The following is a 24,383-nucleotide window of genomic DNA, read 5'->3' on the forward strand; positions in this document are numbered from 1 at the left end:
TGTGTTCTCTTCTGTGACTCCAACCCAAGTCGAGCCCTTTGTTCCACTTTTTGGAAGGCTTCTTCACAGAAGCCTGCAAAAGTGGTGCCACTCTGTCTGGGTACCACAGGGGGTGTGGGAGGGGGTTTAGGCACCCTGGACTGAGTTACCTTGTTAACTCAAGTCGCACTCTTGTGTGATTGGCCCAAGTGGTGAGCCGGCCGGCTCACCACTTAGCATGTTTGATTGACAGCTAGGCTAAGTGAATGGGGGTGTGCTGCATAAAAGCAGGGCTTTGGGGACTGGAACTTCAGAAGTCGCCACAGGACCTGAGAATCCGACGAGGGAGAAGCTGAGCCGACCTACCACGACGACACCACCGGTGGAGCCCTGCGGAACCGACTCACCACTTCCCGACGACAGAGAAGATCTCCCGACTGGAGAGGCTTCTTCCCCTGACTGGTGGGCACAACCCGTTTACCTTCTTCTCTCCGCATCCCAGGCCGTCTTGTGGTCGAATTGCCCGTGCCAAGCATCCCGGCAACTGGATAGCCACTTACAACTGGACCGCGAATAAAAGGACCGCTCCTTTTACCTGAGAAATCTGCGGCTGGTTTCTTCCCTGGCAGTGCAACGGACTCCTGTCTTCCTCCCTGACGAGATCCTCTCTTCCCCCGGATGAAGCACCGACTTGCATCCACTGCCAGGAACAACTGACCCCGCTGGAGTCTTCTCACCAAGGTACTGTGTCCGCCAGGCCTCCCTTTCTAAAGATTGCTACAAGGTAATAATAATCCCTTAACCTTTTGGACTGGGTTGGCCGCCTTGACCTTCTAACGGGTCCCTTTCTTTTGGTCCAACTCTTGTTTGAACATTTGCAAGACTCTTGTGCACCTCAACCGTGTGACCTTGGACACATTTCGTTCTGATCCTCTTAAAGTGGATCCGGCCTTCTGAACTCTAACTTCACGGTTTTACTTGCCTCCCTCTCTTGTTTTGTTCTTCTGAAAGTGTTGGGATCTGTTTCAATTTATACTCTGCTTTTCTCTCCCGTTTAAAACAAATTATTAGAGTGCCATCTACGTTAAGCACTCACCGCTGTCTGAAAATAAGTGGGGCTTTACTTAAGACTTGTCTAAAATTCCTCTAAGGGAGTGTATATTTTTTAGTGACCGTGTTCTTGAATTGCTTACTATTAGGGCCTGTGTGTTTTTCTAGATGTGGTTTTAAATAAATAATTACATCTCTTTTACACCAAGCTCTGGTCAGTGTTTACTTGTTCTACTGTGCTCTTCTGACCTATTGTGAATACTCTATATACTGCCTAAATCTTCTTGAGGGAAGTCTGACTGCTCAGCCACAGCTACCAAGTAAATCTGTGTGGTACAGACTGCTACCAAGTGGGTTTACTGCCAAACACCTGTAGTCTTAAATCTTTTGCAGTGGTCCCAGAGGGAACTGCACAGGTTTCTGCCTAACACTGGTGGCAGCGGTGGCATTTGTATTGAGTATACACTTTAGAGTGCTTTTTGAACACTTTAGGACAACTAACCACAGAGTTTAGCACTAAAAAGCTGATTTTCTAACTATGTCTGCTACGGAGAGTTATACCCTAGAATCATTGTCTGCCAAAACTGCTGATTGCTTAAAAGTATTGTGTAGACATAACAATCTCTCTGAGAAGGGCAAGAAAATGGAACTTATAGAAAGATTGTTAGAAAACCAAAGTCTGGGAGGTAGAGAGGAATCTAACCCCCCAGCAAATGTAGAAAACAGTGATGGTATTGATCTGAATCAAAGTCTTGATAATGAGTCAGAAGAGGAAAGTGAACCTAATGAAGTTAGCCACTCTGAGTCTCTGTCTGCCTTACCTACTGTACCTACTGGGCCTATACCAGGTCCTACATGTAACCCTGCTTATTTTGAACTTGAAAAAATGAAGCTTGAATTAGAGTACAAATGTTTTATTGCTCAATATGAAAGAAACCAAGAGCTAGAGTTCAGAAGAATGAATGCCCAGGCTGAGCAGAAGCAAGCTGAGTTAAGACTCAGAGAAATAGAGCTTAATCATGAACTAGAAATGAAGAAGTTGTCTGTGGAAAATGCTTCTCTCTCCTCTGGTTCCTCTAGGAGTTCCAGTCCCAAAAGACCCCGGATGCCTAAGGAATTAGTGGATATGTATGAACCTAAGTTGGATGTGTTGGATTGGTTAAACATGTTTGAGTATAATCATGGGCTCCAGGACATCACAGGGAATGAGTTACTTCCCTGGTTGTTCTCTAGGCTTCCCCCTGTTGCAACTGATGTGGTAATGGAGTTGGGATAGGTGGATAAGAAGGATTATGAATGTGTGAAACTAGCTTTGATAGCTAGATTTGGGAAGACCCCTTCCCAGTACCTTAATAGGTTTAGGACCCTCAAAAAGCATGATGGTACCCCTTGGGCTACCTGGGTGAGTGAAAGTTTGAAAAACCTAGAGGGATGGATTAAGGGTTACAGAGTTAACACTTATGAAGGAATGAAGAATCTTGTAATGTTGGAGTCAATTTATGATGCCTGCTCTCCTGAGCTCAGACAGCACTTGGCTGATTCAAAGGAATTAGATTCCAGGAAGTTAGCTAAGGCTGCTGACTTGTGGGTTGCCAACAGGGCCACTCACAAGGATTCTGGGGCTACTCAGAAAAAGGAAGAGGGAAAAAAGCCAAAAAAGGACTACAAAGAGAATTCTAATAATTCCAATTCCAAAGAGGGCCCCAAACAAAACCAAAAGGGTAAGCCACAAGGGAAACCAAATCAGGCTAGTGTACCTCCTGGTGCCAAACCAGAAGGAGGTCAGAACAAGCCACCATTCCAGAAAGCATTTGGTAAATGCTTTGTTTGTTGCTCTACTGACCATGTGAAAGGAGATCCCAGATGCAAGGGTAAACCTTCAGGGGTCCAGCGTGTCTCCTTAGCCTTCGCTCCAGAGGAGGAAGTACAAATGGCAAGTGGAAACTTTCTATTGCTGGCTGATGAACCCATTTGAGTCTCAGCCAGTGTTTCTTTGGTGTCTCTGGGGTTGTGGGAACAACAGAACTTAGATGTCTATAATTCTATCCCAGATAATACTAAAGAGTATTATAAGGACAGTGTCCAGGTGAATGGTCAGGAGACTCCTGCCATTAGGGACACTGGGGCCAGCATAACTGTGGTGGACAAATCTTTTTTTCAGGCTGAGGATGTTGCTAAGGCACCCAACGCCTCACCAAGTTAGCTGGAGGGTCTGTGCAGATGCGTCCCCAATTACCAGTTCTCATCCAGTGTAATGACATGACTGTGAAGATACCTGTCAGCATACAAAGTGAGGTGCCAGGAAGGGTTCTGCTGGGTAATGACTTAAAAACTCTTGGAGTAGTGTCACATACCCCCATACCTCCTAGTAGAAGGTTACAGGAGCTCACCAGACCTGCAAGGGAGAGGACCATGAGAGGTACTCCCAAGGAGATGATGAAGAAAGAGATCACTCCTACTCCACTGGAGATGCCAGTTGCTGTCTCTAAGAAACTAGAAGGAAAAGGGAAACCTAAAACTTCTAAAAAGGACCTCACAGCCAGCACTCCAGTGCAGCCAACAAGGACTTCCCCTAGGCTGTCCAAAGTTACACCAGTAACTCCCCCTCCAGCTGAGGCTGAGAGGGAGGTACAACCCTGTGTGGTTGAACTAGACTTTGAAGAAGAGCTAGTGGAAGGCCAGGAACTCATTGGAGATCTGGATCCTGTTGACCATCCTGAGCTGCAGTCTTTACTGGCAGAAGGTGGTCCCAACAGGGCAGACTTCAGTAAGGGACAGAGAGAATGTCCAACTCTGGAAGGTCTTCGCCACCAAGCAGATGCTCAGGCTGAAGGGCAAGAGCTTGGGAAATATAGGTTACACTGGGAAGATGGCCTCTTCTACAGTGAACCAACAGAGTCTGCACCTGGGGACAACAAACGACTTGTAGTACCCCAAGGGAACAGACCACAGTTCTTGCAGTTAGCCCATGAGATTCCTTTGGCTGGTCACTTGAGTTTCAAGAAGACTAAGGAAAGGCTCTCACTCTACTTTTATTGGCCAAAGATGGGGGCTGAAGTAGATAAATACTGCAGGAGCTGCCACACCTGCCAGACTTCTGGTAAGGTTGGCTCCAAGAATGTGGCACCTTTAGTGCCTCTCCCTGTAGTGGGAGTCCCATTTGAGAGAGTAGGGATTGACATTGTTGGTCCCCTTGATCCTCCAACCTCCTCAGGCAACAGGTTTATACTTGTTGTAGTAGAACATGCTAATAGGTACCCTGAGGCAATTCCTATGAGGACTGTTACAGCTCCGGCTGTGGCTAAGGCCCTCCTAGGTATTTTTACCAGGGTTGGGTTTCCTAAGGAAGTCATCTCTGACAGGGGGTCGAATTTTATGTCCCACTACATGAAAGCCATGTGGAAAACCTGCAGAGTTACTTACAAGTTCTCAATCGCATACCACCCTCAAACAAATGGACTGGTTGAAAGGTTCAACAGAACTATGAAGAGCATGATAGGTGCTTTAGAGGACCCCCTTAAAAGAAAGTGGGACCTTCTACTGCCATGCCTTCTCTTTGCTTATAGAGAAGTACCTCAGGAGGGAGTAGGTTATTCTCCCTTTGAACTTCTTTATGGTCATCCGGTCAGAGGTCCATTGGCCCTGATCAAGGAGGGGTTGGAGAGTGCTCCTTCCCCCAAGCCAGTCAGAGTGACTGACTATGTGATAGGTCTCCGAAGGAGAATGTCACAAATGATGGCAGAAGCAAGTGATAACTTGAAAGCTGGACAAGCATTGGTCAAGCACTGACATGACCAAAAGGCTAACATGGTTGAGTTTACTCAGGACCGGCTAGTTCTCGTTATGATTCCCACAAGGCAGAGGGCCTTGCAAGACAAATGGATGGGACCCTTCAAAGTTGTGGGTAAACTTGGAGAGGTCAACTATCTGGTGGACTTGGGCACAATCCCAAAGAGGCTCCAACAGTCTTCCACACCAACAGACTAAAAGCGTATGTCTCCAGACCTGATGTAGGAGCTTTGCTTCTAGCATCATCAGAGGAAGAAGAAGAGAGTGAAGCTCTCCCTGATCTCCTCAGAGGCTTACCTTTAGACAAAAACATTGAAGGAGTAAATCTCTCTTCAAATCTGACACCTGAACAACAGGAAGAGTGCAAACCCATGTTGAATCAGTTTGCCTCCCTGTTCTCACTTTCACCAGGCATGACCCCTTGGGACAGCATGACATACTCACTGGTGACTGTCTGCCAGTCAAAACCAGAGGATATCGAATGTCAGAAAATGTAAGAACCCACATCAAAGGTGAGGTCAGCAAGATGCTTGATCTCGGGGTAATAGAGCCCTCTACTAGTCCATGGTCTAGCCCAGTTGTGTTAGTACCAAAGGCAGGATCTAAAGAACTTACATTCTGTGTGGATTACAGAGCTCTTAATGCAGTCACTAAGACTGATGCCCACCCTTTGCCAAGGACAGATGAGTTGGTGGATAGACTTGGTGCAGCCAAGTTCCTCAGCACATTTGACTTGACGTCAGGCTATTGGCAAATAGCCCTGACAGACCATGCCAAGGAGAAAACTGCCTTTTCTACCCCAGTTGGCTTATATCAGTTTAAGGTTATGCATTTTGGATTTAAAAATGCACCTGCTACATTTCAAAAGATGGTAAACCAGGTTCTGAATGGGATGGAGGACTTCTGCATGGCATACTTGGATGACATAGCAGTGTTCAGCAATTCCTGGGAAGAACATGTGGACCATCTGAGATATGTTTGCAGGCTTTTGGAAAGGCCAATCTGACCATAAAGGCGACTAAATTCCAGATTGGACAGAGTAAAGTGGTCTACCTTGGACATGAGGTAGGAGGTGGAGAAATAAGGCCTTTGCCCAGTAAGATTGAAGCTGTGCAAAATTGGACAACACCTACTACTCAGACTCAAGTGAGAGCCTTCTTAGGCCTCACTGGGTATTACAGGAATTTCATTGAGAACTATGGGTCCATAGCTTTTCCACCGAATGTCATCTCCTCTCCTAAATTCCCTAAAAATGTTAGGTGGAATGAGGAATGCAATCAGGCCTTTGAAACCCTGAAAAGGGCTCTTTGCCAAGCCCCAGTACTCAGAGCTCCTGACTACCACCAAACTTTCATTGTGCAAACAGATGCTTCAAATGTAGGAATAGGTGCAGTCCTCAGTCAACTGGATGGGAAGGGTAGGGAGCACCCCATTTGCTTCATCAGTAGAAAACTGAAGGATCCTGAAACAAGGTGGGCAACCATTGAACGAGAGTGTTTTGCTATTGTGTGGGCTCTGAAGAAGTTTAGGCCATACATCTATGGTTCTACTTTTGTCATTCAGACTGACCACCAACCCTTGAGATGGTTAATGCAAATGAAAGGGGAAAACCCAAAACTATTGAGATGGTCAATCTGCCTGCAAGGGTTTGATTTCATCATTGAGCACAGGTCAGGGTGTCACCACCAAAATGATGATGGTCTCTCTAGGATGTATGTGTCATGATCTCTGCTTCCAAAAGATCAGGACTTGCCCGATTCCCTTGGAAGCAGACCCATAACCCCGGTTCCGAGTGCCAGCCAGTCCCAATTGGGACCTTTTGGACCCTGTCCTGGCGCCAGTGGCACCAGGCTCATAAAGATGCCTAGTCCCAGCGCTGGAAGCGCCGGGCTCATAATGCTTGGGTGGACTTACCTGCAGCAGACCATGCTGCTTACTTACCTGCCAGTTGAACCCCTGATCCTCTTCTGTTTGGGACTACTTTTCCTGTTGGGTGGGGCAGGAGCCACTCCCTAGGTTCAGAACACTGGAACGCTTCTGGAAAGCAGGAACTCTTTTCTTACCTAGGCGTGGCTGTGGAGGGAGACACCTAAGCACTACAGGAGGCTATTTAAACCACACCCGATGGATGAATCTTGCTTTGAGTTATTCTGCATTCTCTGCAGCAGAACGCTCATCGTGTCTTCTGCTTCTGATCCTGGGCCTAAGGGAACAAAGGCTTACCATCCTGGAATCCAGTCTTCAGCAGCACCTGTAAAGACAAAGAAAGAACAGGTTAGCACTACGGTCTTCAGTGGCAGCGCATCTCTTACCTGGTCCATCGGCTGTCACCAACGCCTCGCGCTGCATTCCGGCATCTGAAAGACAAAGGCTTACCTACTCTTCGCATGCTCCGGAGGTCTTCGCACTGCATTCCGGCATCTGAAAGACAAAAGCTTACCAGCTCTCCGCACGCTCCGGAGGCCTTCGGCGCTGCATCCCACATCTGAAAGACAAAAGAAGGTGCGTCTAAAGACATTGGGCAACTTTATTACTCACGTGCCATTACTCCTTCCCACGCCGAATCCAGTGGGTATTCCAGCACCCTTCAGCTTCTCTAAAGCTCCGAACTTGTACCTGCAAGATAAAAGGGACAGTTAGTGCGCATCGTGAAGCAGGCTACAAGCGCTTACTTACGTGCTTCCAGGCGCTTCTATTCCTCACGCGGGTTCGATCCTCAACTCTCATCAGCCCGCCTTCCGCCATCGCCGGAACCCTGCAAAACAAGAGATATCATTACAAAAGACTTTTAAGGCATTTGAAGTGCCCAGAACTTACCGTTCGTGCAGTTAACGACGGACAGCAGTCCTCTGAGGTCAAGAGGCCTGCACCCTTATCCAGTGAAGAAACTGGTTACGGCACCCTGCCCCGAGGCAGATGGAGAGCTCGGCGTTCACTTACCTAAGACATCTTACTCTTCGAGTCAGACATACAGTGCACAGAGGTCCAGCCCAAAGAGCCAACCGTGTGTTACACATCACCTTTGAAGATACGGCATTCACCCAGTCAAGACCGGCGCCTCTGCGGGAATCAGGTGAGCGTTACAGAACGCAAAGCCTACCGCAAAACTCCCACCCAGGCGCTATGGAAACCTTGGATACCGACCAGCTAGCCCAGTTACTTGGGGAACTAAGAGCAGAAGTGCATGCAGCCCGTCAGGAAACGAATGCTCTAAGAAGGGAACTGATTATTTCCAAGGAGTGAACAGACGATCTCGCTAGACAATTGCTACAGTCACAAGCCGGACAAATTCCGTTACCCGCATCAGGGGCAAATCTTCCTTCAACATCCTCTACGAACCCAGTGCAGATCAACCTACCTGGGAATGTACCTCTGGCTCCGCCCGAACGATTTTCTGGTGACCCAAAGAGGTTTGCAGTATTTATTAATCAGTGCCGGTTGCACTTCTTATGCCGGCCAGCAGCCTTTCCAACTGATCAAGCTAAGGTAGCTTTCGTGCTTTCGTACCTTAGTGGCAATGCGGCAGACTGGTCGATCCCTCTAGTTAATCAAGATGATCCGGTTCTCCATGATTTTCAAGCTTTTCAGCTCAGTATGGAAAAACTGTTTGCAAGACATTCACAGGGGCAGGCCTTGGACAATGAGCTCCTTTCATTGCGACAGGGTAATCAAGACCTTTTGGCTTATATTGCGTCTTTCAACAGACTGATAGTGGAAACTCGATGGCCTGAGGACAAAAGGATTACGCTGTTTTATAGAGGTCTACGTGGAGAGCTCAAAGATGTGTTAGCCCAAGTAGTGAATCCCCCGCAAGACTGTTCGGACTATATTGACTTAGTCGTTCAAATTGACCACAGACTGCAGAACAGGAAGGCCGATCGTTCCAAGTTTGATGCTCGAGTATTTTCCAAACCACCAACTCCTACCAAAGGAGTAGACTCCGGGGAACCCATGCAAATAGGGGGCCTGAAAGAACCACTAACACAAAAGGAGCGGGAAAGGAGAAAACAGCTGCAATTATGCCTCTATTGCGGAAACTCGGGGCACTTTCTTCGAGACTGTCTGGTGAAACCAGCCAAGAAGGCAGTAGGAGCTGCAGTTACCAGGGTCACAAACTCTGAGCAGGGAAACGACCTCGCCCGACAAGAATAGAGGTCCTCTTGCCGAGCGTTAAAACCAGTTCCGTGACCTCGCATTTCGTGATACCTATGGTCCTCATTAGCCCTGAACATCCGGATCGATTACATGCGATTGAAGCTTACGTCGACAGCGGTGCCATCGGCAATTATGTGGATCATGAAATGGTTTTGAGGATGAATCTGACTCTTTGTCCAAAGGCTGTAAAGGACGTCATTACTACGGTGGATGGTACGGAGATAGCCTCCGAACCAGTAACGCATAACACCCAAGAAGTGACGCTAGTAAGTCAAGATGGACACCATGAGAAGATCGTGTTCGATGTGATCAAGGCCCCTCAGTTCCAGATTATTCTAGGAATTCCTTGGTTAGAGAAGCACAATCCTCAGATCGATTGGCGAGCAAGAACGGTTCAGTTTCCAGAATGTGTCTCTACTTGTCACCCTCGACCTGGTGTTGCACTGGCAGCAATTTCCTCGGAGGCTCCCCAGTTACCTCCTGAATACCTAGAATTCCAAGATGTTTTCCGGAAGGATCAGGCTAACTCTCTACCTCCTCATAGGTCTTATGACTGCCAGATAGACCTGATACCTGGATCTACTCCTCCTTGTAGTAGAATTTATGCCCTCACCGAGCCTGAGAATCTTCACCTCCGACAATACCTGGATCAATACCTAGCGAATGGGTTTATTCGTCCTTCCAAGTCCCCTGCTTCCTCAGCTTTGTTCTTCGTTCCAAAAAAAGAAGGGGACCTTAGAACTTGTATAGATTATCGCGCCCTGAACCAGATCACCGTTAAGAATAGATATCCGTTACCTTTGATCCCTGAACTCCTGGACCAAGTCAGAAAAGCATGCATATATACAAAGCTGGATCTTAGAGGAGCCTACCACTTGGTACGAGTAAAAGAGGGCGATGAATGGAAGACGGCCTTCCGCACCAAGTATGGGCTATTTGAATATCAGGTCATGCCCTTCGGACTTTGCAATGCCCCGGCCGCCTTTCAATATTTTATGAACGATGTCCTCAGAGAGCTCATAGATGTGTGTGTTGTTGTTTACATTGACGACATCCTCGTTTATTCTTCATCGGAAACTGAACATTGGAAACACGTGAAAATGGTCCTCGAGAGATTGCGTCAACACAAACTTTTCGCTAAGTTGGAAAAATGTGTTTTCAACGTGACTGAAGTTGAATTCTTGGGATTCATATTATCACCTAGCGGAGTGCGTATGGATTCAAAGAAGGTCGATGCAATTCTCAAATGGCCATCGCCATCCTCCGTAAAAGGTGTTCAAAGCATGTTAGGCTTCGCTAACTTTTACCGCAGGTTTATCCCCGAATTCTCTCGAATAGTCCAGCCCATCACCGCCTTGTTAAAGAAAAACAAACGTTTTGAATGGTCTACCGAGGCGGAACAAGCTTTCCAGAATTTGAAGACTAGATTTATCTCTGCACCGATCTTAAAACATCCTCGCCCAGAACTCCCCTACATCGTTGAAACTGATGCTTCGAGCCTTGCCATGGGGGCAGTTCTATCACAAAAGGACCCAGTAACCAATCAGTTGCATCCCGTGGCATTTTGGTCCCGCAAATTCTCGCCTCCTGAAATCAATTACACTATTACTGATAAGGAACTTCTAGCTATCAAGTCCGCCTTTAAGGCTTGGCGGCATTATCTTCTGGGGGCCCGACACACCGTTACTGTGATTACAGATCACCGAAACCTGCAATATTTGAAAACCGCAAAAGCTCAATCCTCTAGGCAACTCCGTTGGGCACTATTCTTTGCCGAGTTTGACTTCATAATTACCTATCGACCTGGTACAAAAAACGGTAAAGCTGATGCCCTTTCTCGGATGGGAGTGGAAGAACATTTGATCAATCCTAAACCTGTACCTATCATTCCCGAACAAAGAATTCTAGGTGTAATCGCCACACAATCCATAGAGGAAGTTAAGGATAAAGCCAGGCTACTGGTAACTCCAGCAGACATACAGAATTGGCATCTGCAGGGAAAGGACTTTACGGTGAAGGACAACCTATTATATTTCCAAGAACGGTTTTACCTGCCCAGCACAGATTTACAGAAAAAGGTAATCTCTTGTTATCACGATTCTTTAATGGAAGGACATCCCGGTATGACCAAGACCTCGGAAAAGATCAAGCGCTACTTCTGGTGGCCGTCTTGGAAAAAAGATATCAGAGACTTTATAATGTCCTGTGGAGTATGCACCCAAAACAAGAGTCAAAAGGAAAAACCAGCCGGCCTCTTACGCCCTATTGACATCCCGCCTCGCCCTTGGCATACGCTTTCTATGGACTTCATCACCGATCTACCTCCATGCTCCGGATGCAATACGATCCTAGTAATCGTGGACCTATTCTCCAAGATGGCGCATTTCATTCCACTCAAAGGCTTACCAACAGCAGCAACTCTGGCCCGAGAATTTCTCGAAAACATCGTCCGACTGCACGGTTTTCCTTCAGTTCTAATTTCGGATCGAGGTAGTCAATTTATTTCTCATTTTTGGCGAAGTTGCTGTCGGTCGGCTCAAATTGATGTGAGACTTTCGACCAGCCACCACCCTCAAACCGACGGACAAACCGAGAGGACCAGTCAAACTCTGGAACAGTATTTGCGCTGCATGCTACAACAAACTGAAAAAACTTGGAAAGATGTCCTTTGGATAGCCGAATATGCCTACAATAACTCTGTCCACTCGGGAACTGGGAAGACCCCGTTTTTTCTTTTATACGGTAGTCACCCTCGAACCTCGGAGTTGGATCCACTCCAAGATCTTGGAACACCAGCAGTAGACCACCTGCATTCTACAATCACCCAAGCCTTTAAGGAAGCCGTTTCTCACCTTCAAAGGGCTAAAGAACAATACAAGAAAGGAGCAGACCAACATCGGAAGGAAGCCCCCCAATATCAAGTAGGAGATCAAGTCTGGTTATCCACCAAATATCTACCTCTAAAAGGACCACGCACATTCAACCCAAGATACCTTGGTCCCTATTCCATCACTACCATAGTAAATCCAGTAGCGGTCAAGTTGGACTTGCCCCCTCACATGAAGATACATCCGGTCTTCCACGTCTCTCTATTAAAACCCGTGCAACCTCAAACCCGACTAACTACATCTCCAAAACCTATTCTAGTTGATAGAGAACTCGAGTTTGAAGTCAAAAGCATCCTGGATTCCAAGATCTCCAAATCTAAACTATTTTACCTGATTGACTGGAAAGGCTACGGTCCCCAAGAAAGATCCTGGGAACCCGCTGAATATGTCCACGCGCCTCGTCTAATCAAAAGATTTCATCGAACATTTCCTAACAAGCCCAAACCCCCGGAGAAGCCCGGTTTGGGAGGGGCCTTGAGGGGGGGTGCTGTCATGATCTCTGCTTCCAAAAGATCAGGACTTGCCTGACTCCCTTGGAAGCAGACCCATAACCCCGGTTCCGAGTGCCAGCCAGTCCCAATTGGGACCTTTTGGACCCTGTCCTGGCGCCAGTGGCACCAGGCTCATAAAGATGCCCAGTCCCAGCGCTGGAAGCGCCAGGCTCATAATGCTTGGGTGGACTTACCTGCAGCAGACCATGCTGCTTACTTACCTGCCAGTTGAACCCCTGATCCTCTTCTGTTTGGGACTACTTTTCCTGTTGGGTGGGGCAGGAGCCACTCCCTAGGTTCAGAACACTGGAACGCTTCTGGAAAGCAGGAACTCTTTTCTTACCTAGGCGTGGCTGTGGAAGGAGACACCTAAGCACTACAGGAGGCTATTTAAACCACACCCGATGGATGAATCTTGCTTTGCGTTATTCTGCATTCTCTGCAGCAGAACGCTCATCGTGTCTTCTGCTTCTGATCCTGGGCCTAAGGGAACAAAGGCTTACCATCCTGGAATCCAGTCTTCAGCAGCACCTGTAAAGACAAAGAAAGAACAGGTTAGCACTACGGTCTTCAGTGGCAGCGCATCTCTTACCTGGTCCATCGGCTGTCACCAACGCCTCGCGCTGCATTCCGGCATCTGAAAGACAAAGGCTTACCTACTCTTCGCATGCTCCGGAGGTCTTCGCACTGCATTCCGGCATCTGAAAGACAAAAGCTTACCAGCTCTCCGCACGCTCCGGAGGCCTTCGGCGCTGCATCCCGCATCTGAAAGACAAAAGAAGGTGCGTTTAAAGACATTGGGCAACTTTATTACTCACGTGCCATTACTCCTTCCCACGCCGAATCCAGTGGGTATTCCAGCACCCTTCAGCTTCTCTAAAGCTCCGAACTTGTACCTGCAAGATAAAAGGGACAGTTAGTGCGCATCGTGAAGCAGGCTACAAGCGCTTACTTACGTGCTTCCAGGCGCTTCTATTCCTCACGCGGGTTCGATCCTCAACTCTCATCAGCCCGCCATCGCCGGAACCCTGCAAAACAAGAGATATCATTACAAAAGACTTTTAAGACATTTGAAGTGCCCAGAACTTACCGTTCGTGCAGTTAACGACGGACAGCAGTCCTCTGAGGTCAAGAGGCCTGCACCCTTATCCAGTGAAGAAACTGGTTACGGCACCCTGCCCCGAGGCAGATGGAGAGCTCGGCGTTCACTTACCTAAGACATCTTACTCTTCGAGTCAGACATACAGTGCAGAGAGGTCCAGCCCAAAGAGCCAACCGTGTGTTACACATCACCTTTGAAGATACGGCATTCACCCAGTCAAGACCGGCGCCTCTGCGGGAATCAGGTGAGCGTTACAGTATGTCATTGACTAGAGGTATGAGATTCATCCAGGAGAGGATTAAATCCTCCTGTCCCTTAGTCTGGGGGGGGCGAGTGTTAGGAAGAATTCTCTCTTTAGGCTGAATTTCCTAACCTAGTGAGTCCCCCAGCAGCTTTGCTGGATTTCTGGAGTTTGTTTTTTTTTCTCCTGCCAAGAGTGAGACTCTTTTTCTCCCACGCTTGGACATGATTTATGGTGTTCCTTTGACTGTTTATGTGTTTTATGGGCTATGGGGTCCTTTACTCCATAGGGTCTCATGTGTTTTTACTATGTGTGTTACACAGCACCTTCCGTGCAGTGACACAGGGGTGTCATAGTGACACCCCACCATAGACTCCATACCCTGGGACTGACTACTGTCTCCCAGGGCATGTAAAGTCACCATTGGCTTTACTAATCCCAAATTATTAAAACAAAACAGTACAAACCATCATATTGTGGACGTACTGGTCGGGGCAATTCGATTGCCCCGGGGTCTGTTAGTCGAGGGGGGGCACATCTCCGTCCCCTCTGATCGAGTTTTGGCTGGTGGCAGTGGATACTACTTTTTATATTCGACCGCAAATATATCCCTGTGGGATTTTTCCATTGTTCGAGGCTACCAACTTTAATTATTTAATTCTCATAGCCTCGAACATACCGCCGGTTTATTTAATTAATATTAATTCGCCGGTTGGTATTTTTTGCCAGGACTCGATTCTGAAATGGCGTATGTGTTCTCTTCTGTGACTCCAACCCAAGGCGAGCCCTTTGTTCCACTTTTTGGTGGGCTTCTCCACAGAAGCCTCCAAAAGTGGTGCCACTCTGTCTGGGTACCACAGGGGGCGTGGGAGGGGGTTAAGGCACCCTGGACTGAGTTACATTGGTAACTCAAATTGCACTCTTGTGTGATTGGCCCAAGTGGTGAGCCGGCCGGCTCACCACTTAGCATGTTTGATTGACAGCTAGGCTGAGTGAATGGGGGTTTGCTGCATAAAAGCAGGGCTTTGGGGACTGGAACTTCAGAAGTCGCCACAGGACCTGAGAATCTGACGAGGGAGAAGCTGAGCCGACCTACCACGACGACACCACCGGTGGAGCCCTGCTGAACCGACTCACCACTTCCCGACGACAGAGAAGATCTCCCGACTGGAGAGGCTTCTTCCCCTGACTGGTGGGCACAACCAGTTTACCTTCTTCTCTTCGCATCCCAGGCCGTCTTGTGGTCGAATTGCCCGTGCCAAGCACCCTCGGCAACCGGATAGCCACTTACCACTGGACCGCGAATAAAAGGACTGCTCCTTTTACCTGAGAACTCTGCGGCTGGTTTCTTCCCTGGCAGTGCAACAGACTCCTGTCTTCCTCCCCGACGAGATCCTCTCTTCCCCCTGACGAAGCACCAACTTGCATCTGCTGCCAGGAACAACTGCCCCCGCTGGAGTCTTCTCACCACTTTAAGGTACCGTGTCCGCCAGGCCTCCCTTTCTAAAGATTGCTACAAGGTAATAATAATCCCTTAACCTTCTGGACTGGGTTGGCCACCTTGACCTTCTAACGGGAACCTTTCTTTTGGTCCAACTGTTGTTTGAACATTTGCAAGACTCTTGTGCAGCTCAATCGTGTGACCTTGGACACATTTCGTTCTGATACTCTTAAAGTGGATCCGGCCTTCTGAACTCTAACTTCACGGTTTTACTTGCCTCCCTCTCTTGTTTTGTTCTTGTGAAAGTGTTGGGATCTGTTTCTATTTATACTCTGCTTTTCTCTCCCGTTTAAAACGAATTATTAGAGTGCCATCTACGTTAAGCACTCACCGCTGTCTGAAAATAAGTGGGGCTTTACTTAAGACTTGTCTAAAATTCCTCTAAGGGAGTGTATATCTTTTAGTGACTGTGTTCTTGAATTGCTTACTATTAGTGCCTGTGTGTTTTTCTAGATGTGGTTTTAAATAAATAATGATATCTCTTTTACACCAAGCTCTGGTCAGTGTTTACTTGTTCTACTGTGCTCTTCTGACCTATTGTGAATACTCTGTATACTGCCTAACTCTTCTTGAGGGAAGTCTGACTGCTCAGCCACAGCTACCAAGTAAATCTGTGTGGTACGCACTGCTACCTTTTGCAGTGGTCCCAGAGGGAACTACACAGGTTTCTGCCTAACAACCCTCATACTAAAAATATGCAGAAAAAAGATTTTGAGTTGTCCCTTGTACGAATTGAGATGTTTAAATCCTGGATACTAGTATTATTTTTAATTTGTGTGCAGTTTGCACAGTTTATTTGTTGACTATAAAATCAGATCAACAAGAACCAAACTGCAAAGCGATGAACAGGGCGGGTTAGGCACCACAAACATGAAATGGGCCAAATTGACATGGCTGCAATCTTTTTTTGTAGTTTGTTCAAACCTTTAAAAAGTTAGCATGACAAATACAGTATAAAAGATAAGATAACGGTTATAAATACAAAATCGTTCAATACTCAGTTCATCTAAATAATAATATTTGTGTTTTCCGCTGCACAGTTAAGAAACATAAAGAGGAATTGTAATTGACCAATAAGTGTGATATATCTTAAAAAAGATAAAACTGACAAAGATAAAGGTGTGTTGTCAGCGGAATACACACAATCCCAAATTTCTATGTTATCTACAAGTTTGTTGTTAGTTAAAAATTCACTTATAAAATTGCTCCACTGATTACCTAAAGCTGGGCACTGTACTAATATGTGTTTCACTGTCTCAATCTCTTCTAGCCCCCAGAGACAGATGTTCCTTATTATCTCTACTATGAATGATTTCCCGTAGTCCAAGGCATTGCTCTCTTCAGATAGCATTGAGGAATTTCACAAGGTATGTGGGTAGAACACCCCTGTTTTATGGATTTGCTTCAGCTCAGTGTATTATTTGCAATTGGCCAAATCTTCTATAGTCAGTATCCAAGCATGCTTCAAAAGTTGTTTCTTAACTGTTGAGGGACAACATATTAATGTCCCAACCGAGCTCCAAGTATCAAGCAATATACCATTCCATTTATCCATCCCTTTTTACAAATCTACCACCTACTTAGGCTGCCCAAACCTTATTCAGATCCTCATATAATGAACTCTGCGGCGGACCCAATACCTTCCTACATAGACATAAGGAGATCCACAATGTCCTTGCTCTAAGCGACGGCAAGCCCAACTCAAAGCGTAGCACAGGGGTGGGAACACAGTTAGGCAAGCCCAAAAGAGGCCTCCAAATTTTGCATTTTGTCACCCCTAGTTCTTTTACATTAAGGTCCCGATTCACAGAGCGCATTCCTATAGGACTGCGCCATTGTAAAACGTGTCTGTGAATCAGGACCTAAGTATCAATGTAGTCCCCAAGCCATAATCTTTCCATTATAATATTTAATTATATCTATCATATTTAAAAATGAACTTCTTTAATCTGGGGATCTTCTTAACACCCTTGCTTGAATCCCGTGCCCCAATATCGCTTTGCATACATTGACTACAAGTGGGATACCCAGGTATATTACCTGGGTTACCACCTCGAGGGGAGAACCTTCCATACAGATATGCTTTACATGTAGTAAAGCATATCTTGTGGCGGGAGGATGATATTCTCATCATTTTTGTTCTAGTTTTATTGATGATGAAATCATTTATCTGTGCATAAGTAGCGAGAGCATTTAAGGCTCTTTGCAGCCCTATCTGAGTGTGGTCCAAAAAGGAGCACATTATCAGAAGAGGCTAACCATGAAATACGTACATTTCTGGTTGATTCTAAATATTGACCCATGTCTGAAAGGGAAACGTTGAACAGACGCGGCGCCAATACACACGCCTGCCTCAACCCTCGTTACGGTACCTGAGAGGCTTCCAGAAAGGACCAATCTCGCCCTGGTAGAACTATCGCTCTGAAGGTGGATTAATATGTTCAGTAGACCCGTTGCCAAACCCCATGTGCAGAGCTCCTTCCACAGTTTGCTACAGTTCACTGTATTACACGCTGAAGTCAAATCAACCAATCCCCACATAGACTGGAGCATTATTTGCACCCACTGTGCTCATGTGTAGAAGATTTAAGAGAAGCCAATTCAGGGGAGCCGCTATATCGCCCCTTTAACCCAATTGGTACTTGTTGGGGTGTCCGTTTTTAATGACCCATGGTTCCAGCTCTTTCAAAATAAGACCTACACAAATATTGGTATTGATGTCTACCAACGAAATAGGTCTAATGTTGCAATGGGGTTCATGCAGTCCCTCTTTCCAAGAGTGTGATAATGTCAGTGGTGGACTGGCCTATTGGGAACTCTGGAGATTTCCAGGTAGGCCTCTGCACCCTGGGCCTCTTGTGTGTTGTATTTCCAAATTTCCCAACAGGAAAATGGTTGGGCTTGCTGAAAAGGTGTAATATGGAAACACTTTGAAAAATATTTCCACGGCCTCTTTTGGTTCCCCTTCGACCCCTGGATAATGCCCCTTTCTCTTAGTTATTATTTCATGCATATATGCAGTTTGTAGGTATGAATGATGTGATAACAATCAGGTGACAGTAACCCTTTAATAAAAAGAGACCACTCACATTATAATCAGCTACCAATATGCACTCAACAAGAGCATTTTACTTTTAATTAGAAGAGACATCACGTACTGCCCAGCTTCAAATACAATGTAGTCAGTTACTGCCTGTTTATTCCAGAATAAGCATCACTCAGCTCAGTACTGTAAGCACAGCAGAAGTATTCCATTTTATTTCAGCATGTTTACAAGCTGAGAATCCCATTTGAATATACCTTGGAGGAAACAATTCAAAGGAGAGGGCACAAAAACAGTGGGGGCATATGTGGGGGCATTTCCAGCCAAATCACTAAACACAAATAATTGAGGAAATAAATTGTTGGCTTTATGTTTAAGAAAGGTGTTTAGGTGTCTGATGTTCTTTGTTGTTTGTACTATTTTTTTGTGTTCCACATCATGTAGAAATCAGACATTTGTCACATAAGATGGCACCCTCACCAAAGCTAATCATAGCCCATCTATTGCCCGGAGTGTATTTTGCAAGCTACAAGAAAAGACAGACTAGAAGAATAAAAGTGGCGGCTAACAATGTGGTTACCAGCTCCTTTTATGACCAATGGAAAGTGCGTGTTGCGAGGGTGGGAGAACAGCACAAAAGAGGGGGCAGAGCGCCATTTAAAAATGAGCAACTAGCGCCTTATACGTTCCCTGGGACACCTAAGGAAAGAACGTTATTCTCTTCTTCCCTGCCTCCCATTTCACCCGGCTCTACAAGATTGGGGAAAAAAGGGGCAGCATCACACAAACTGCCGTGGGTGATGAAAATGAAGACCGTAGACTGCATATCGATAAATTGAAGATTGATAGATTCTACCACCTTTAATGAGCTTATCTTAATTGTTTAGGTCAGTAGTTTTGGCAATTATGATATATTTTATTTATATTGCACTCATACACAAGTGTTTAGACCTTAGGCCTATTGATATGATACGTTATTTAGAACGCGCTGCGCAGACGCGGGGATCGCACATGTGTTGCTCTCTGTCGTCTTGTTTCCAAGGCAAGAATGTAGCCGCTGAGCTATCCTCCCGAGACTCTTTGCCAAGTCACCACCCTCCTAGCTGTACTCTAGAGCAATGTGCATTTGCTGAGCACTGCCCTCCTAAGTTCACGTAATCACACCATGCTCCAGCTGTTGGCAGGTAGTACCTTTATCTCATTGCCTGACAAATACCTATCTAATGTCCACACAAAAGTCAAAGCTGTTGGCTTTGCCAATGTTTGTTTTATTCTGTAGTCATTCTGTGCTAACATTGACTACAAATTAGATAAAGAAAAAATATGCATAAGGTACAGCAAACCAATATATTGATCTATGCGTTTTTGAGTCAGGGATTAGATGGCAGAGAGCGTTCTTTCTGTTCACACTGTGCAATAAAAGACACAAGGTGGCAGGCTCAGAGTAATAAATAGTGATAAATACAGCAGGCACCGAGTGAAAGGCATGCAGACCACACACATAGTGAAAGAATTATAAGGACGCATACACAAGCACATTGATATACCTACACAGTGGCAAACTCTTTCTATGTCTCAACTGACGTATATGTGGGGTTTAGTCCTACTTTTTACCCCAAAGTTTAGCTGATAATGTTTATTGCTATGAGCTTATACAATAGTCATCCAATCCTAAACATTTAGAACCCGATTCATGGAAATGAGCGCAGAAATCTCACAATAAGGACACAGCGCGAGCCTGATTGCAGGATAAAAAATGCACACCCCGCGCATTACTGGAATTCACAGCGCAAAGTAACCGTATTCACAAGTTGTGGCCGTAACGCCCCCGACACGCCCACACGCAAAGCATAAACAGCCAGAACAGCTACCTTTGCACGCTCCCCCGGGTGCGAATAGACGCACTCTTCAAACAGTTTGTAGGGTCCCCCGTAGCAGGCATGCATCTTGTGGACCCTGCGCAGGGTCCCTCGTAACTGTTGCCGGCACGCCGACAACATGCGTAGGAAAAAATTGTAACTCAGTACAAACTCGGAAAATCTGGGTGCAAACCCCTGTAAACCATTCGTGCACCCCGCTACACTGCTTACGTGCACCCCTAAGTAAGATCAGAAGCCCGGTTGCATACACACACCCCTAAATCCGACATGCAAACTAAACTCAGCTCTGTGAATCCTTTGTGCAAATGTACTTACGCCTGCCTTAGGGTGGCAGATAGTATGAAGGACTTGCTGGGCCAATTCCATGCTGAGAAGTTGCATGCTCGATTCCGTGAATACGTCTCGTGCCACGCAGTTGTGGGCATACGAGGGACTGCTTGCGGGCCGTCCCTTTTGTAACGCCCACTTTTGTAACGCCCACTTTTTTGCATGTTCTTTTGCATTTTCCGTGTTCCGCCCCTACTCCGTCCTCTGCGCATGCCTCGCCCACGGTCTGCGTGGTGTCTCGCGCAAGGCGCTCGAAGGCTTGCTCTGAGCCTGCATGAACTCCACGCAAGTCCTGGAAAAATACTGCGCACGCAAGTACCCTATTTTCTGCGCAAATGATTCCATGAATCGGGCACATAAATGAAAAATTCAGGGTGTGGCAGCATTAAAATTGTATATGGCTCCCACCTCAACTATTTAGGTCGCAACTAACAGCTGTGTACATTTTGATTTTTAGCAGGTGTATAAACCAATCTAAGATATCCAATTAGCTCATTGTAGTTCAATGTCTATCGAACACTCATTACAGCGCTATCCCTAATTCTAATTCCTAGTCCTGATAAATTCAAGGTTGGTTGAAACTACCTAAGGACAGAGGCAAAATATGAGGAGATATGTCGAATAACTATACAACTGCTGCTATAAAACTGTTGCACCTCTTTCAAAAACAGCATTTAAGGGTGGGTTCTTTATGGTGAAAGGATATCAGGCAAATGATGTACCTGTCATAAGGCCCTGAAGTAAGTGTGACAACATCTGCAGTTGCAGTTTTGTAGCCAACAACACTTCGAGACACATCATTATAATTAGAAAAACAGATCCAACTCAAAGCCCTAGAATGTGAAGTTTTGATGCATGTGAAATCAGGACTTCCAAAAGGCGGCACATATATAATAACATGCGGCCACTTGGCAGCAGTGGCTTGTTTGGCCTCCTGCTTAGTCACTAACTTTCAAGACTGAGGGAAATGTGTAGATTAGTGTAACATATCTCTACATGTGATTATAATAGGTAGAGGAAGACTGCAGAGGATCGATGTCCCGGGAGGATAGCTCAGCGGCAATGTTCTCGCCTTGGAAGCAAGACAACACGAAGCAACACAGGTTCACTCCACAGGTCTGCGCTTAGAAACCTCTGGGTATTTAAACGCGTTATAAATACGCAACTAAGACAACCAAAAACAACAATTTTGCAACTAAAAAACAAACAATTCCATTCCTGTAACAGCACCTCGATGACCGCGGGCTGTGTGAGCGCTTTAAGAAAAATGCAAAATAAATGTTTACAAAGTGGAGCAATTAAATGATGTGGTGGCAATCATATAGAGGCAGGGCACCAAAGAGATCAGGACTATATGTCAAAGGCTACTATTAATGCCTTCACGGTGTGCAAATATTTGGTCCAAGGCTTGAATCTGGATAGTGTCACCTTAGCCTTTCATTCTTCTATCGCCAATCAACTACATTGGTCCATAATTGGTTTATTCTGAATAATACCTAGCTGTCCATGGTATTTCATGCACCGACCTAATACTCTCTCTCTCTCACTCTCTGCGTTCATTTCTTTCTCTCTCTTTCTTACTCTGTGTCTTTGATTTTTTTTGGCGAGAGTCACATTTTCTGGTGCACTCTCTCTGTGTCAATGCAGTCTCGTATGCTCTTACTGTCTTTCTATGTTGGTGTGGTACCAAATAATCAGTTGCCAGTACCCAACATTAAACAGTCCCTTTGGGGTCACTAAAGAAACAGAGCATTGGATTTAATTTGAGCATTAACCTTTCCAAAAAGTAAGGACATTTGAAGAATGACAATGGCATGTATTGTTTGAAAAAAAGAGAATTATGGGACATAAGAAAATCCACAGATCTTTATATCTGATCAATATGTCTGATGAATGTGTTGTACACAAGAATCAATTAATATATAAACCGCATTGGGCTTAGCACACATTTCCTTTTTCATAACACTCACCCTAACATTAAAATGTTTGTAACCAAGAACCATATATACTTTTTTGCAGCCTAATTCCTGGAGCTGATATTTCCTTTCAACAAAGGTAGGAGCCTCCCTGAAATTAAGGGGTGGCTGGGTCATAAGGAAAGTTTTTGTCTGACCATATGCCTAGTCCTTAATACACAGACATTCTCAGAGAAATTAGATATATAGTATATCAGGTTTTTATATACTGTCTCATGATGGATGCCCCCAACTTGCAAGCACAGATATAATAGTGATTATGAATACCCAATCTAATGAGATCCAATTTATTAACCTCAAAGTAATGAACAGCTGAGTCGGCCCTACCAGAATTAGAACTTGTCAAGGGCAGAATTACCCCATGTCAGAGGGGAAATGATCAACCAAACGCTAACCTTGTGAGTTATTCAAATATGGAGCAAGTATCTGGCATTTGATAGGGCTGCCTGGTGTGTAATGTTAGTAGCCATTAGTTCTGTTTACCCCTGAGAGAACATGGGTAAAGCATATCACATCTCTATGTTGTTTAGAGGAGAATACCAGTTGTCCAAGCTAATGGAGAATTGTAGGGTGTTTTGTATACATTTGGGGCCTAGCGGTATTTTCTTACCGCCAAAATGAAAATAATTCAGTAATAATCACTCTTTGCATTCAGATTAGATTTGGTATATAGTACTATACTATACATACATTATTTCAGCACACAGATACATTTAGTGGTATAATAATAATAATAATAATAATAATAATTAGGCTTTTATATAGCGCTACAAACCCTCAGGTATCCGAGCGCTGCTTATTATTACCCACGGTGTGTGGTGCTCATTTATCGACCTCGGAAGGATGAAAGGCTGAGTTTGGCCCCGCCGGGATTCGAACCTGCGTTAACAGGCTCTGCACGGGTGTCAAAGCGAGCGCTCTACTCGCTGTGCCACTTGACCGGTATACATTATGTTGGTATGCGTTATTGGTGGTATTTCTGGTGAGCATAATTCCTTTGTTTTATATGTGGCCCCGATATCCAGAACCCCTTATTTTTGTTTAGTTTGTTCGTGTGATCACTAGAGAGGCCTCAGGCTTACATTTCAGAAACACCACATTTTCATTTGGAGTGCCACCATGGGCTGTCCTCACTGACTTATCTATGACAGCGAGCTAACATGTGGTATTCATCACCAACTTATCTACATCTGTGAACTATGTCCAGGGCTTCTCTTTCTGCTGACTCATTCACTTATATACTGAATGGAATTATGCACACAGGTACCGCCAAGTCTTATTTTTAGCTACTTTAAAAATGACAATTGCACTGTCTAAACCTCTCCCCGTATTATCAGTACTGTAATGGTAGATGCACAAAGAAAAGAGAAAAATAAAACACACTATCCGTCTGCTTTCAGATATTTTTGTGTAGTATAAAAAATTGCATTTCAACACGATCTTACTCTTTTTACAGAAATAAATGGAAATTACACAGTAACAACATTATCTGTAACAAAATGAGAAGAGAGCTGCGAGAACATATTCAATTTGCAACATTAAACATGTTGATAAAAAACTGGAATTCCCACTTCTACTCTGACTGAATAGTTGTGCACACATACACACTGCCCCCGCACTCTGCAATATAATTACCAAGCCTGTGCAGCATGTGGAATTCTTCGGCTGGTCGCCTTCTGGAAGCATAATATGTTGTATTTAAAGATGATGATGTGCAGTGAGAGATCCCAGCTGAAAATATTTGGCAATATGATAAGGGAAGATGATTATAGATCCAAAATCCTCTGGGAATTGGTTACGCTGTGTCTTGATTTCAATAAACGTATAGACTGAACGGCAGATTTCTCTGAAAGTTGTATTACATTAAAGGAACAGTTAACAGAACAGGCGTACTAGTGGGACAGAAGGCATAACACATTGAGTATGTATCAGCAAAGAAAACTTATATGGAATACATAAAG

This window comes from Ambystoma mexicanum, chromosome 10, assembly GCF_040938575.1.
Source record: "Ambystoma mexicanum isolate Mex_15411 chromosome 10, UKY_AmexF1_1, whole genome shotgun sequence".
Classification (NCBI taxonomy): domain Eukaryota; kingdom Metazoa; phylum Chordata; class Amphibia; order Caudata; family Ambystomatidae; genus Ambystoma; species Ambystoma mexicanum.